The 17,001-nt window shown below is 27.7% G+C and overlaps 1 protein-coding gene across 1 annotated transcript in view; it reads left to right on the top strand.

Annotated features, from left to right (window-relative positions):
* Positions 1–1,549: 1,549 nt before the first annotated feature.
* LOC100164472 (flocculation protein FLO11) overlaps positions 1,550–17,001 on the top strand; it is a 36,576-nt gene continuing 21,124 nt past the window's right edge. The window contains exon 1 of the mRNA XM_001943441.5: positions 1,550–1,919. The gene's annotated coding sequence lies outside the window, so the exon portion shown is untranslated. The remainder of the gene's footprint in view (positions 1,920–17,001) is intronic.

The raw sequence follows: 17,001 nt of genomic DNA, 5'->3' as shown, positions 1-17,001 counted from the left end.
CAAGTATTTATTGTATGCTATAGCCTATACGTTATCTACGGAAGGTAAAAATAGGTACTTTTGGCTATATGCTTATATCAATATCACAGGAATAATTAAATTGTTATTTAACTATACAATACATTGGAAAGTGTAATGGTAGTGTGTAAATGTAAAAGTCAAGACGAGAAGAAAAATTTAAAAATTTCAAACACCAGTTAACATGCGCGAGATTGAGTTTGTGCGTATATTTATATATAGATTGACGCGTGTATCCGATAGGTACCTACCTAATATATAAATTGTCATTATACGCAGTATGCTGCTAAATAAAACGTCAAAAAATAATAAAAAAAATCTTATGCATATTATTATCGGGACATAATCTTGGAACCTAACAGTTTCCAAATTATGGAAGCGATTTAGACGTTAAAATAATAATAATATTTTCTATTTCACATACCTAAAGACACACAGCACGCGCCGTACCACGTGTCAACTAGTGCTTTGTGTTTTAATTTTTTTTTTTTTAAACATTTACTAGAGTGAAAATACTGTTTTTGACACATTATCGCCCGTATTATTATACCTATAAGCATTATGTTGTGTAGTTACTTCCGCTGTCGTTTTTGCGTGCACATACAATCACGCACACACATACACGTGTGTCTGAATATTACATCTATTGTATTATATACGGTTAGGACACGGGAAAACAAAATAGATTGGATTCACTCGTTTTTCGACAATAATTATTCGCATTTTCTTCGATTTTTCTCCTCTAGTCCTTTTGGCCAAACAATGAAAACAATATAATAATAAAAATAATAATATAATATATTATATTGTACGTCATACGGAATTTTTAACAATTATATTATAATGACATTTGCCGTAATATACCGTTCGTTTACGGTTATAATATTATAATATAGTGTGTTAGGGCCTTTGGGGGTTCACCCCCCCCCCCCCACCCACTTACAACATATAGTATAATATAACAATAATAGTAGCCTACTATTATTGTTATATTATACTATTAGTAGGTATATAAATGTAATTATATATATTTACTTATAACATTCAATTTTTTTTTCTCTGATGAACCCCCTCCCCCCACAAATATTAAATTCCTGTCTATGGCACCGTAGAGTGTATTATTATTACTTATCAGTATACTCATACTTAATACAAATTACAGCACAATCTCAAACGTAAAACCAGCAGTAATTAAAACGCTTAAAATGCATTTTTTTTTTTTAGATGTACGCTGGAAAATTACAGGGTACGATCGTTGCGAGGGGTTGGGGGGAGTCAGAGCGAGCGCAAAGGAATCGTCATGTCTTTTACCCGCGGCGAGCGTACCGTTGCGCATATTCGCGTAGATTCAGCGTGTGTGCGCTGCGTGTGTTGACACGTCGTGAAAGCGTGACAAACCGACGACGATCGGCCGCGATCGGTTACGATCGACGATCAGCCGGTGGCGGCAACGACCTGTCCGTCGGAGGAGGCAGCGGCGGCGCGGCGGCGAAACCGGAGGACTGCTCGGTCCGCCGCGCCACCACCGCTGACGGTCCGCACTCCGAGCGCGGTAAGCGGTTCAGTAGTGAAGAAACGACCGTCCTGGTCGCGCACACCGTGTACCGCGTATCTGTTAACACGCTCGTGGTCGTTGCCGCGTGATCGATTCGTATTACAACAGTTGTACTGGCAACGTATTAATTTTTAATATTTCGTTTGACTTCGTGACTTTTCCGTTACAATTCCGCGTCGTTGGATAATCGGAGCGTCTCGGCCTGCGAACGGAGTACGCGCCCTCTCGGCACGGCGAAGAAATAGGGCACGCGATCTACATGGGATACGTCGTGCTGGACTGCTGCAGTATGTGTGTGCTTTCGATCTTTAACCAAACAGACGGTCATCGCCAATAATAATAATGGGTATGTCTTGTAATATAAATTTTACTGTAGTATTAGAATAGCAACCGTAGGGACTTGACGTATATTTAACCTAGTCAATAAGTACCTAGACATAATATTATAGTAGTAGTGCTCAATATATACTTAGTAGGTATTTGGTATCTGATATTGTAAGTCGCCCAATATCGATGTTAACTCTCTTTGTATACATGCGTGCGTGTGCAGATCTATATATAACAGTCTATACCTATGCACGAAAACAATTTCTGTTCGATACCGCCAAAGGGTGGCTTAGGTGACGTTTGGGTCTCACGCCGGGAAATTCACTTTCTTGCAATAATTCCCAGCGACTCTATACGTCCCGATATTCTTCATTGTTATCGTCTATCGTTATATTTCGCGACGATTTCTGTGTCAAGACGAAACACTATGCAGTATAATATAATATAGGTACGTACCTATATAACGTAATAGCGCGTAACCGCCGCCGCCATGTGAAAGTTTCGATCGGCGTCTCTTATATTTTATTGTCCGTCGTCCGTGTGTAAAACTGCGTCAGAACACTGCAGCAGTGTCGTATCCGACGATATATTTATTTGCTTTAATCCACCGCTCCCGACGTGCTGTATTTAGATTATATATATGCTGACTATAAAAAAAAAAAAAAAATTAAAATTGAGAAATTGGAAATGTTCGTGTCATCTGATAGTTTTTTAATCGTCTTAGATCCGATAAGACAATGTAGAGCGTGTACTGCGTATAATATAATATGCAGTGTTGAAAAATAATAATATATTCCCGATTAGTTGTAAATATTTTTATAGGTACCTATACAGTCTGTACGGAACGAAATAATATTAATCGATGTGCGTTTTCCTATTCATTAGTCGAGGTCGTCATGTTCGGTATACGACGGCGTTTATTACAATTATATTCTTGTGAGTAACGATAATGATTAATGTAATTATTATACGTAGGTTACCTATATATCTTACTATATTGTTGTTCCGGAAACTTTAATCTGGTGACTTGAACGACTGCTGTGTGCACCACGATTAACAATTTGATGCAAATTGTATCCAGTTTAGGTTCGATTTAACGATTTTGTTAATTTTTACCAATATTTCGATCCTCTAAGATTTCGCGTTATGACATTAAATGTTTATAAGTACTTACCTAGTATAATGTGCCTATATACAGTGAAGTCGATTCATTATTTATCTATTGTACCTACCTATTTGTATTTCATTTTTTAGTTTTTACTTACCTAATATATACGCACGTATATATGTTTAACTACCTATCTATTATATTATCGAATTGGAAATTATTTATGAAATTTGTAAATGTTACTATAAAAATATCATAGGATATATATCATAGTTTGTATAATACATAGGTAATGTTTATACATGTATAATATAGTTTACCTAATTTTTGTAAATCGAAAGTTCGATCAAATATTTACCAAATAACGGAAACACGATTATGGAATCTGATATATGTACATTACAGAAACTGTATATAGCAGCAAATTGACTCTCTAAAACAGTCGATTAACTTCGAAAAGTAACAGAAACTTATGCGTATTCAATTTTGCATTGTCATGACCGCCGGATGAGTATATTTGACTGTCAGGCAAATTGTACTATGTGACGTATACTGATACATTCAAAACAAAACATACAATCTTCAAAGAAAGAAAGAATGATTGAATAGAATTAAAAACTACATGACAATGCAGAAGTGAACTCAAAAGAAATCTACTTCCCTATATTCGAGAATAGCCGTGCAATTTGCTTATGTAGAAACAATGTAATGAGCATAGTCTATGCCATAGATTCCATAGAGGCATAGACTATACAATATATTGCCTTATCACGAATACAGACTCAGGCTAACCATTATAATATATTATGTATGATTATCAGTGAATCGTAAATCTTAAATTTATAATATTAATATAACATAATATAATATTGTATTATATTATTTATAATTTACCTATATGTATTTTATATAGATTATTATACGTAGATATAATAGTATAATGGATATAACATAAATCTAACATTTATTGTTACCTACCATACTGTCATAATTTAGTTAATAATTCATTAAATATCATACAATTTCAAATTATTTATTTATTTATAAATGTTATTATTTATGTCAACATTTTTATATACTAAAAACGACTAAAAACGTTCATAATAATACCTATTATAATATATAATCGGTTGGCATTGGTGGAAACTAGTATAAGAAATACTCGTTATTTTAAAAATGTAGATAAAATCAATATGAATCCTATCGATTACATTTTATTTTTAAGATGAAAAGTGGTAAAATTTTATGGTTTTATAATTTACTATTAAATATTTAATTTATATTATATTGAAAGTAAAACCATTGGGTGACTTGTTTCTTCAAAGATGGGTGTTTTTTTTTACTCTTAGCATATAATATGCTTATTGTGTCAACTATAATATAGATTGTATATTAATTTATTATTTAAAATAATAAAAAAATGTATACTATACAATGGTTACAAATTAACTTAAATAGGATCTATAAAATTGAATTTCTTATATTTTTTATTTGGTCATTTTTTGGAAATATATTAATAAACTATACCTTATTAAAGTACAGTAATCTACAAAATATATTCAATTCTTATACACATTGTTGATACTTAAAATACTAACTAGAACGTTGCAAACCTAAACAGTAAACATTGGTGCATTTTATAACCTTGATTCTGGTACTTTTATGTGCTTTGTTTGGATATTTGTTTTAAATCTATTATACGCCAGATAAAAGATAATAATATTTAGTAATAATAAAAATTGTATTATTTTATTCTGTTGTAATTCCTAAAGAAAGTAAATCATTATTATAGACTAGTTTATTGTGTGTGGATATAATATATATAACATAATATCTATTATATGATTTTGAAGAGTAGGTATAAAGAAGGTTAGAAATAAATTGGCAAGTTGTTAAGACCTTGATATTAAACTTCATTGAACTATATGAACTGCTCAAATAATAAAACTACTAATATAATTACATTTATAGGTAAGTAATAGGTACATAGCTATTTATTATTTACCATAAAGTATACATATTTATAGGTTATAGTAAAATTATATATGTATAAACTATAAATATATAGGTAATAGAATTATGTTTATTTCAATTTTCAAAACTGTTTTTCAAATTGATTAATTACAACAATAACTATAGTCTATATACAAAACATTATGTAATATAATATAATATATCATAGTATACATATAGCATATATATTTTTAATTTAATTATGTTAATATGTTTCACTATGTTTAAAACATACATATTATAATTCACTAAATTTATATTAAATTATTTTTAGGACATTTTAATGAAATTAAAAATATATATGCTATATGTAGGATAATATAATATATTATATTGTATATATCATAATTCTTATTACTTTTTAGGTAATCAATATTTAATGTACCTACTTGAAATGTTTAAATAGATTTTATTTAAAATACTGGTTTTCAACACAAACATAGTCTGATAGCACTATGTCTACTTACAAAATTCTTATAATGTAATTGCGTATACTTTTTATAAGAGATATTATTTACTACAACTGGCATCACGTAATACGATTTTCGATACGGAACGGTCTTTTAAAATGTCTTTGCTGTAATGTCTCCGACGTCATGTTACGTAGATATCTGACTATTGTTCCGCTACTGAGAAAACGTTAATATGCATATACTCTAAGAGGAATCTAATAAACAATTTAACTAATGTAACGGTCTAATAAGTAAAAAAGATAATATATTATTATATTTATATTTATGAACTATTTGTCATTTTTATATAAATTATTTGGTACCTAGTATACCTACCCTTTACCTACCCTTATGATTTTTATCGTTTTTTATGTGTATAGTGTTCGTGTTCTCAGAGATAAGAATGAAGTATAAAAAAAATATTGAATATTTATATTGCCTTTATCAATATTCTCTCATTACTTATAGGTACGACCTTCTGATTTACATGATTTTTTATAGGGTTATTTTATTATTTTTATGCTATAACATTATATATTTACATGCACGGTGTTTTATTTAACAAAAGGTGGTTCAATGATTGGTATATTATGTACCGGTGTATGTCGCAGTCGTTTAAGTTATTCTTTAGCTACCTTTATTAAAACAGTATAATATTTAGCTAATTGTGTTTATTGACAATATATAAGTAGGTATATATTATTATATACTATTTTAGTGCTTATTTGTAAAACTTATAATAAGGTCTGTATTATGTTTTTAATGACGTTTAAAATGGTTAATTGTGCCACCGTGGGTTTTTATCTGGATTTTAGATCAACATTATTATAATAATAGGAGGTATGTGTTTTGTAAACTGCCTGTTTTCTTAATTTCCGTTGTTGCTTTAAATATGAATAAAGAACACATAAAATAAAAATCATCTACAAATAAGTAGCTTATAAAATATTTAATTATGATGTTTATTTTTAAAATATATGGTCATTACCTACTCATTAATGTGTTCTTTAAATTAAACCATGTACCTATATATTATTCTTTTAAGTATTATAAAATAACATTTTTAATGGTTATTTTGTTTCTATAATTTTGAATTTATATATTATGGTTTAACAGCGGGCTTATAACAAACGATTTATCAAAATATTATACCTTTACGCTTTTAACATTTAAAAAGTAAATTAGTAACTTTTAAAATTATTATATAATTAGATTAACAGGATAGGTATGTAAGCTATATGATTCATATGGTTCTGCTTATTAAACACTTCAACAAATTACATATCAATATTATTGCGAGTAAAGGTTATGTATCTGGTTTTAGAGAAAATCATATCATTTACTTGCACGTATTTTCGATATGGACATTATCTAGTTTGTATTTAAAAATCCTTTCCTATTATTTCGTGGACAGATTTTATGATTTTTTAACTCAATTATAATTTTATACATTATTAGTAATATAATATAATATTATTATCATTAAATTGTTGATTTTTAAAGCAGATTATAGTTATCATTTTTAATTTTAATTTTAAACTTTACCTATAACAAAATAGTTCACGTTAGGAGTTTGAGACTAAGGCGTATAGTTGCATACTCGCATAGGTACATACACTATAGGTATACTACCGTTCATTATTAAGAACGACACGAAGGACATTTGTTGTAGCGGAGCGTGAAGGCGTTTTTTCTGTTTTCTTATCATTAAACCAAATCAGAGAGTCTGTATAATATAATCATTCGTTCAAGGTAGAAATGGGTTATTTAGGACAGATTTTAGTTTTAAATATTTATTATCCATGCACTATGCGTTAGTTTTTAATTAACCATATGTTAAGGGTATTTGTATCATTATTTGTTTCGGATGAACCATTTTAGCCTCGAAATAATATTATGGATCGTGCAGCTGTGATAGATAAAAATTTGTACCAAAAGGAAATGTGTTCACTGACTAGTAAAAAAAAATAAACAAAGAGTTGGATATTCGAATAAAAACATTAAACAATAGAAACTAAACAAAAATAATAGCGTACTTAGCCTTTAATGAACGCCGGAATAATATTTTTTGATAAAATATAATATTTTTCAAATAAAATGGTCTTTAAGATTCAATTATATTTTTTATTTTCCCAATTTTAGTTTATGAATCCAATCGTCATGTTATGTATTTAAATGTGTTTGACAAAAGTAATAAACATTTTACAGTATATGATGTATATGAAACGAATAACGATATGTTTTCTAAAACTCGCCGATCGATTTAAAACAATAGAGACCTTGTCGGCTTCGTGACGTACTGTGCTTAATTGCGGTACTTGGTATTTCACAATCGGAACGAATATGGTGGTTAACTTAACTGTAAAATGATGGGTTTCAAGTCTTTGCGATCGGATGCTTGGCTGAACTAATAACTAAAAATATTAAATGATAGCAATTACGGAAAAGACTACCGAAGGTATGTTATTTTACAGAGTGAATATCTGGCTATAAATTATTGTATATTATTATTATTATTATTATTTATGGGTTATAAATTATAACCTATAGGCGTGTAATCCTAGACTTGTACAGTTGTACCTACTCGTACATAGTAAAACAGAATTTGAATTCTTTTAAAATTAGTTTATATTACCATAATTGGCATAATATACCTAAATAATAAGGAAAAATAATTTATATTTAAGAGCCATAGAATACATTTAGTTTAATTCAAATACTTATATACAAATAATTTAATTATTTTTTTCCTCAATAATGAATTTATTCAAGTTCAGATTAATGTTTACATTTATTTTAAATTATTTGTTCTACTGTATCCTGTGGTGATACACAAACTTATTTTTTTCAAATGAGAACCTCTACCTTCTACTGTATAATATTATTAAGCAGTTGACTTTTTTGAAATTTTTGATGTGGGTATACCGCTACCTACCTAATTTGAAATTCGAACGTGTAGTTTCTCAGTTATATAATAAGGATAATAGTCCATCAAAAAGATTTACAAAAGTATTAATTAAATATAGAAAAGGGGGGGTTCTCATTTGAAAAGCAAAAGTTAATAATATCACTCTTTAAGTGTTACAAAAAATCTCAAGAATTTGAAAATATGATCAAAATCCGATTTTGAATAATTTCTCTTATTGAAGAAAATCCAGCTTTAGGTGAGCATAGCTTGGTGAATCATAATGTATGTTATAAAAGTATATGCTATGAGTAACTTCTATGTGTCATGGTTAATATTATTAATTTCAAATTCAATCTTTGTATAATATTATAAATTATAATGTTTGTATATTATAATTATAATAAGTTTCACAATAAATGCAAAAATATTAATACTAATAGGTAATAACGTAAGAACACTGCAATCGTATTCATATATTGTAAGTATTAATAATAGGCGCGCAAATGCACAACAATTTTACGTGTGTATTCACGCATTATGGAAATGTGAACTAGATGGGTTCTTTAGGATATTCAAAAACCTCGATAACAATTGAAATCCATTAGACGTATTTTTTTTCAAAGAATTGTACGTTTTTTTGCATAAATGAAAGTCAAACGATTAATTAGATGCGGAGTGCGTACGTATTACGTCTGGTTTTGTCGCAATTGCTGGAGAAATTTATTGAGTATAATATATTATGTTTTTCACCCTGAGCGAGTAAATGAGTTTTTTATTTTCATTTATGACAATTCAAATATACGTCGAAACGAACGATCGGTGTTTTCCGAATAATTAACCGTAATTAATTTATCAAACGCGCTAATTCTTGGTTTTGCAGTAATAGTTCCGTATTTTCATGGTTTTAACAGTTATATCCGTTTCAACGTTATTTCGACCTTAGCCAAACTATAATATTATACTAAATAAAACTAGAAAATTCATAATAAAATCATTATAGTTGATTTGTGATACATTTTAGTATAATTGTTCGTGAACACTTGGATATGTAATACCAGGAATACCGAAAATATTCAAAATTATTAATTATTATAATAGAGGTATTGAGTGTTATTTAGTATTCGCTTCGTACATTAGGCGAGTTTCATGAAAACGTATTCAACTTATTCACCCCATTGCGGTAATGTATATAAATGTTAACAGTTTCAAAGGCTTCTTCGTTTTAGTATATGAGTGAGGTCCCTTAGTTAATTTACGGACTAATCTCTTGAAGCCAATAAATAAATAATAATTGTAGTACAAGGCCATAATTCATTTAATTCAATTAGTCTCATTCTCGTACAATTTGTTCAAACTCTTGTTGACGTCTTGAACGTGCACGTGCAAAATATGTTTCGGTGTATGGCTCAAAGGAAAATAATATATAATATTGCTACACATTATTACATTCTGGTTCATGAATTTTGTGTTGTTATTTTCTTCATATTATATTAAATATTTCATGCAATAATATTACCTGTATTATAATCGTATAATTTAAAGTTGATAACTCAAATAGGTTCGGCGCTGCGTTGATTATTGGTAAAGTACACTTTTCTTTATATATATAGATTTATTAAAATATTTATTAATGTAGTGATATTCATGAATAGTAAGCATAGCCTAACATTATTTTTATATCTTCTTGCAGAGATGAACACATGCAAATATTTATTACATATTACTTATTGTTATTTGGGTAAAAAGTAAAAGTATTCATTTTTATATTTATATAGTGGTAATTAAAACTAAACATTACGAATAATTTAAAGTATACATATTTTAAATTAGGCTGGTTTAAATATGTTGTATAATATGTACTCTATAATAATATAATATTAAAATCTTAGCTTTTTAATGTTGTTTTTAAATTGTATTATAATACAATTATTTAGGTTTTTTTTCATTAAATAAAAACTGTTAACAAACTTGTAATAGCATGTACAATATGCTGAAACATTTTAATTTTTAATAAATAAAAAATAAATAAAAAAAAATTAGGTTTTGTACTTATGCGCAAAACGCCCCAAAACGACTTGTATACCTGTCCTATAAATAAAACAGTTTTCTGAAGACTTAAAAAATATATAGTACATTTTAATTATGATGTATTTCATCAACCATGAACCTGCTCAAATATAGGTATTATTGTTTCTTTAATAATTTCAAGTTGATATTAAAACTGTTATAAATACACTGAGTTATATATTATATATTATAGTGTTCCGCACGCACCATATTATTGCACATGAGTCAATTTTTTGTTTCACTTTCACTTTGATGGACAGTCATACGTTATGGAATTAATTTTAATAATTTTTCTTTATTAGTAAACTATTTCTGGAAAATGTTTATACTTTGCAGATTTGACGTGGTTATTAAATTAATTTACATTCTCTCATTTGGTTGCATTATTAAATAGACTATAGTCTATGGGATAGTTTATAGGTATACACTATACAATCATTAAGTAGATATGCGTTGGAAAATTGTATTAATATACAATTTTTATAATGGACCCGTAATCCGTGTCGGAACATAACCTTTATGGTTGTCAACAGTTTCCCACGTTTCCCATTTTCAACGCTATCTTGGCGTCTTGTCCCTCAAGGTATATTTTCATATGACGTGTTGGTTACATATGAATAATGTGTACGCGTTTAAACGTTGTTGTGGTAATGAAGTATCTATTGTGCAAATTCGTTACAAGGAAATTAGTTATTAATTTCCCTTAGTCATGGGCATTAATATCGTATCCAAGTAGAAGTTAATCCAAGCTCCCTGCCAATCGAAATATTGTTCTTGCCATCGCACTATGAATTAATAATATTATAAGTCTTTGAAAAATGTTCAAAAGAAAAATAATATCTATATATAAATACATATCTTATACAAAATTAACTTTAAAAGCGCATTTTGCGTTCTTGTTGAAGTTTTGTATTCAGGGGTTAAGCCCCCCAGACTTTTGAACACGCTTAAGGGGTTATTGTAACCGCAAGTATTGTTTTCGTCTAAATAACGAATAACATGAACAATTTTATAATCAGTTGGTATAGAATTCATTTTAGTCTGTTTTTTATATCAGAATGAATCAATCTATTATCAAATTTATAGTTATGCATATTATCCAGGGCCCTATATATGAGATTTTTATATTTTAATTTTTAATTTTGAACCACGTTATGAGTTTTTTAAAATTTTATTTTTTGGTTATCCATTTCTCTTAAAATTTTTTCCAATACATATACTTACTCAATCCTTAAGTTGAATAAAAATAATTTCCACCGTTAAAAAAATAATTATGTATTTCCGAAATGTAATAATTTTAGACTTTAATCTTATAAATGGTTACATTATTAATTTTTTTTCATTTTGGATCAACATATCAATTTAAAATTGAATAGTTAAATTTCTTTAATTATCTCACTATTGCATATTATTTTGTTTACCCTTTGCCTCCAGGCATGGTTATTTTTTTTTGACTATATTTTATTTTGTCACCTTATGCGTAGGCGTAAAAACATTGTTATTTGTACCTAATTTAAGTATACTCACCTAAGTATACTAAGTATACCTACTAAAGAAAATATAATAAATGTTTTTCTTCTAGAATTTGTATTACGCTAAAAATAAACATGAATATGTCATGGAATATAAATTGAATATAAATTATAGATTTGTCAAACTTTAAAACAACATACGATGCAATCTTCACATTTATTTTTGTTTTCATCAGCTTTTTCCTCATTATCAACATATTGTAGTTATTTTTCCTGATCATCGTCATCAACAAGTTGTTAAATTTTACGACATTTAGATGCAAAATCTTTAATTTCATCAATAAACGTTTCTACAGTTAAGTTAGGATAACATTTATTTAAAATATTTGTTAGTCTGTTAAGTTTTTTGCTATTTCAATATAGTTTAAATTTAGAATTGAAACAAAATTAGAGGGATCTAAAATTGAAATACAAAAAATATCTCGTTCCTAAAATATTTTTTATGCTATTTATGATTTGATCTTAAATCACATTAAATACGTTAATACGATATTTGTTTACTCAGTTGGATTGTCGCTGCTAATTTTTCCTGCTATTTTTTTTCTTGAAATCTTATGTTCTGTAAATTCTTGAAGTATATACATAAACCTAAGTGTCGATCATTAAAAGTCATATTTGCCTATTCCGTGCTTGATGATTCTAAAATATTTTCAAAATCTCGAGATTGTCCATTTAATGTATTCACGGTCTGCTTGACCATTTTTTAAGCCTGACTAATATCCAACCCTTTTGTTTGTTAATACAGAGATAGTGGTGTTGTTGATGAAAATATTTGTAAAAAAATTTGACTTAATACAATAGTTTCAAATTTCAATAATGAATCAATATTCAACGGAAAATAATGATTTATGTTAGATTATCACATTTTTTAAGTTTAAAATATAATATAGAAATGGTATTTACACTCGAATTTTGAACGACTTGATTTTGCCGGGTAGCCCGCCCACCCAATCTGGATCTGTGTATACATTTAAATTATGTTACATATATCTGGATTTGGTATATTATCTGTGTCCTTTTGGAACACAGTGTATTGTCAGTATGTTTTCAGAAGTCCGATTTAATATTTATAAATTATAAAAGTTGATTATATTATACTAAAAAACTAAAAATATAAGTTAAAGACTTCTTTTTTTATTCAAATTAACTAATGTAGATATATTCATTTAAAAAGCATGTTTTCCCTAAAGTAATTACGTTCAAATTCCCTCACACGTGCCCACCAATATTTTACTTTTAAATTCTTCTTCGTTATTAATAATTGTAATACTTAATCAAGTCTATTTTATTTATAGGTATATTAAATTATTATAAATTTAGGATTTATCAATCTGAAAATCTGAACCTAAATAACACTTTTTTTATATTACGAACAAAATCATTTAACTTTACATTTAAATTGAATAACGACTTAATTGCTCGTTTTGAAATTCATTTAATTTTATTAATAGTTGGAAAATATACATTTTAGTTTATAAAGGTAATCCTGTCTATATTAATTTTTAGAGAGTAATTCTTTAAGATCCTTTTTAAAATCATGACTGGAAAAATATTAATTTAATTTCAAACATTGGAGAGAATCGGATACCTCAATAAAAAATAATACTCTTGTAATCCTATTTATCTTAACCACATAATCGGAACTATTCTATACCGATTTTCCTTTACGTCTTGCGCTACGGAACAAATATTGGGTTTCACTGTTTTCGTGATGTCATCATCATAAGTCAATATTTATATATTGAATATTTAGTTTAATAATATTTTTTTATTCATGGATATCTAATTGTATTAAATATTTTAGTGGTATATTATGGTATATAATATTATCATATATTATGAACGTTATCTTATATGATTGATAATATGTTACCGCGTGAGTATTTGGAACTTTAGGATTGGTAGTTAATAATACTGATATAAAATATCAAAATGTATTTTTTGTCTTTGTTTATAGGCCATCGAGCTGTGACGTGGACCTGTTATTTTTTATACCGTCATGTAATGTAACGCCCTCCAAAAAAATCCTTTCTGTAAAATATTTTATTTTCCTCCTTTATCGAACATTGAAACCCGTCTTGATAATGTTGGTATATAATATCTTGAGTACCTACGTATAATATTTTGTTTCACCCTTTATGTGTAGTCATGTATATTGTATAGGTATAATGTGCTTGGCCACGGTAATTTCTTTTGTCCTCTTATTATCTTGTCTTTTTTATTTTGTTCAGGTATTCGACAAAGGTATTTCATTATAATATTATTGTAATACCTATAAGTTATAAGATTATTATTTTTGTTAAATGTATATAGTACCTACGAGTAAATGGATCCCGTAAAACTGTCATCATTTGGGAGACAGCAATACCATATGAAGAGGTGTATTTATTATAATTTATTATAACTACTTCGCTTTCAATATTGTTTATATTTTTTTAACATTCTATTAATAGTGCAGTGGTAAAAAAATATATGGTAACTGCAGAAGATAAGTTAACTGTTTTAAAGTTATTAATTATTATATTACAAATATTTTATCATTGCTTATTGATATTATAATTTTGTATACCTACGTTAAAATAAATTATAATCAAGATGCAGACCGTTATGTGTCACCAGAAAAATACAATATATATTCCATTAGCACGCTTGCAGGTTAAAAAAATATGACAACTCACTTTCATGCCTTCATTGCTCTACACATTATATTATAACAGCCTATGTACCTATATAAGTATATGCCAAGTGCTAACAATAACTATTATACTGTTTACATATTTTGAATAACTCGTGTATACCTATACATATATTAATGTGTTGCGTAATTTTATTGAGAAATAGTTACCTACATATAAATGACTAATATTGAATAATAGTCTTTATACCCATTAAACAATACATGATTGTGAAGGGCTGATTTTCATACATAAGTATAGCAGCGTAGAGACACAATTTAAGTTTTCATGTCATAGCATTACTTACTATACATTACCATTATAATACGTATTTTCATAATATATTATATTACTTGGTATAACAAAATTAAAACTTAAGTATGTGCATATGTTTTCTTGTGGCACGTGTTGCAACTACATAAATATTTTAGGCAGCGTATCTAATTCAAATCGACTATAGAGTTAGTCGAGTGTTTTATTTTATTCGATTATGTTTTACCAAAAAATATTAAATTTTTTATAAACTCGCATTTATATATTTATACTTTTATTTCGTTGTGATATAATTATTATTTATTTTAGATTTTATGGTTTATCAAGGTTAAATTTTTATACAAGCTAAAACGAGTTTTTACGCTTCATCGAAATGTACGAAACACAAACTAGTATTTGTGTTTATCTACTTGTTTCAGTTTGAACTTTAAATAAAAATTCGTTAAATAAACATTTTTGAGACGGGCTAGAGATTAAAAGATAATAAATTGACTAGATATCCATTAGATATAGACGCCTATTATAGTAGAGGAATCCATAAGTAAAATGTTGTTTTTGGTGGGCTTGGGTTTAAATATGTAGGCCAATGCAGCCAACAAGGGCTCTGAAGCATACATATATTGTAGTTTGCATAAAATGATTTTGTAGATAAGATGTCCACTTCAATATTATGATAAAATAATATAATATATCAACCAAGTGTTTTATATTATTGTTTTATATACACTCTTAACATATTAATTTATTGCAAATTTTTAAACTATTTTTGCAAATATACATTTAATGTGTGTGCTAAACGGGTGACCAAAGAATTGAGAAAATGATTTACGGATATTAATTTTTTAATTAAAAAAGAGGTAACGTAAACTGTAAAGTAGGTAACCGTTCTACCGTACAGTAGCTAGGTGTTAGTTGTAGATACGACGTCATTGAGTAAGTCACGGTGATGTATGAGTTAAATCGTTGCATACGAAAAACGGTTCTGTGTGAAGACTTTCTATCAGTTTATTTTCATATAAATAGAATATTTCTATTAATTGTTATAGTCATTTATTTTACTAATAGTAATACGGTATAAGCAATACATAAGTAATAACATAAAATTAATCTAAATGTTTTGATAACGCCATTGTGTTTATAAAATATAATATTATAATTCCCTACGAGGGTTTGCAGTAAAAACACTCTGACACCCTAACAGAATATTTTACTATGATTTTTATTCTTCTGATTTTTGGATATACTGTACCTATATTTAAATATATTTTCAATGTATTTTTTTTTGAACGATTTCATTTGAAAAAAAATAAAAACAGTATACTATTATGTATATAGGTATTATTTATGTCGATAACCTATTTTTATTACTGTTGAAATATTCATTGATTTTATGCTTGGTGTATTAGCCGCAGTTACTATTTTTAGTAGCTATAGTATGCTTGTTTTGTATATCCATATTATATAAGTACTTAATATATTTTTTAATAACACTTGTAAATTGAAACTCTAAATAATTTGTTTCTTATATACTTATAAATAGTGAATTGCAGACCTTGATCCAGAAGATGGGGGGGGGGGGGTGTTAGGGTGTATACAACACCTTGGCATGTTGCATCCTAGAAAACAAATGCTCTACACAACATGTATTTTTCAGTAGTCTGGGGACATTTATAAACAAAATTGGTACCAAAAAAAAAACATCGAATTGCCACCTTTTGATTATTAAGCAAATCCATTTTGAGGACTATCAGGATGGAGTATGGTACAGAGTACGACATCTTAGCTTTAGCATCCCCATAAAAAATCCTAGATCCACCCACCACTAATGAATTGGTTATTATTATTTTAGAACATTAATTCATTTTTACGATTAATTTTAATATCATTTTATTCAAATTATTATTATACATTTAAGATATATTTTGTTTTTGTCTAAAATTGTCTGTTTTATGTCCATCATACAATATAATGTTTTTACGCATCAATATAAATTTAACGATATAAACAGTTGCCTAATGTAAAAAAAAATAATATGTCCTACATTATTTAAAATCGTAAATAGAGCAGATGTTC

This window comes from Acyrthosiphon pisum, chromosome A3 (assembly GCF_005508785.2).
Source record: "Acyrthosiphon pisum isolate AL4f chromosome A3, pea_aphid_22Mar2018_4r6ur, whole genome shotgun sequence".
Lineage (NCBI taxonomy): Eukaryota > Metazoa > Arthropoda > Insecta > Hemiptera > Aphididae > Acyrthosiphon > Acyrthosiphon pisum.
This window is presented reverse-complemented; position numbering and strand designations above follow the sequence as displayed.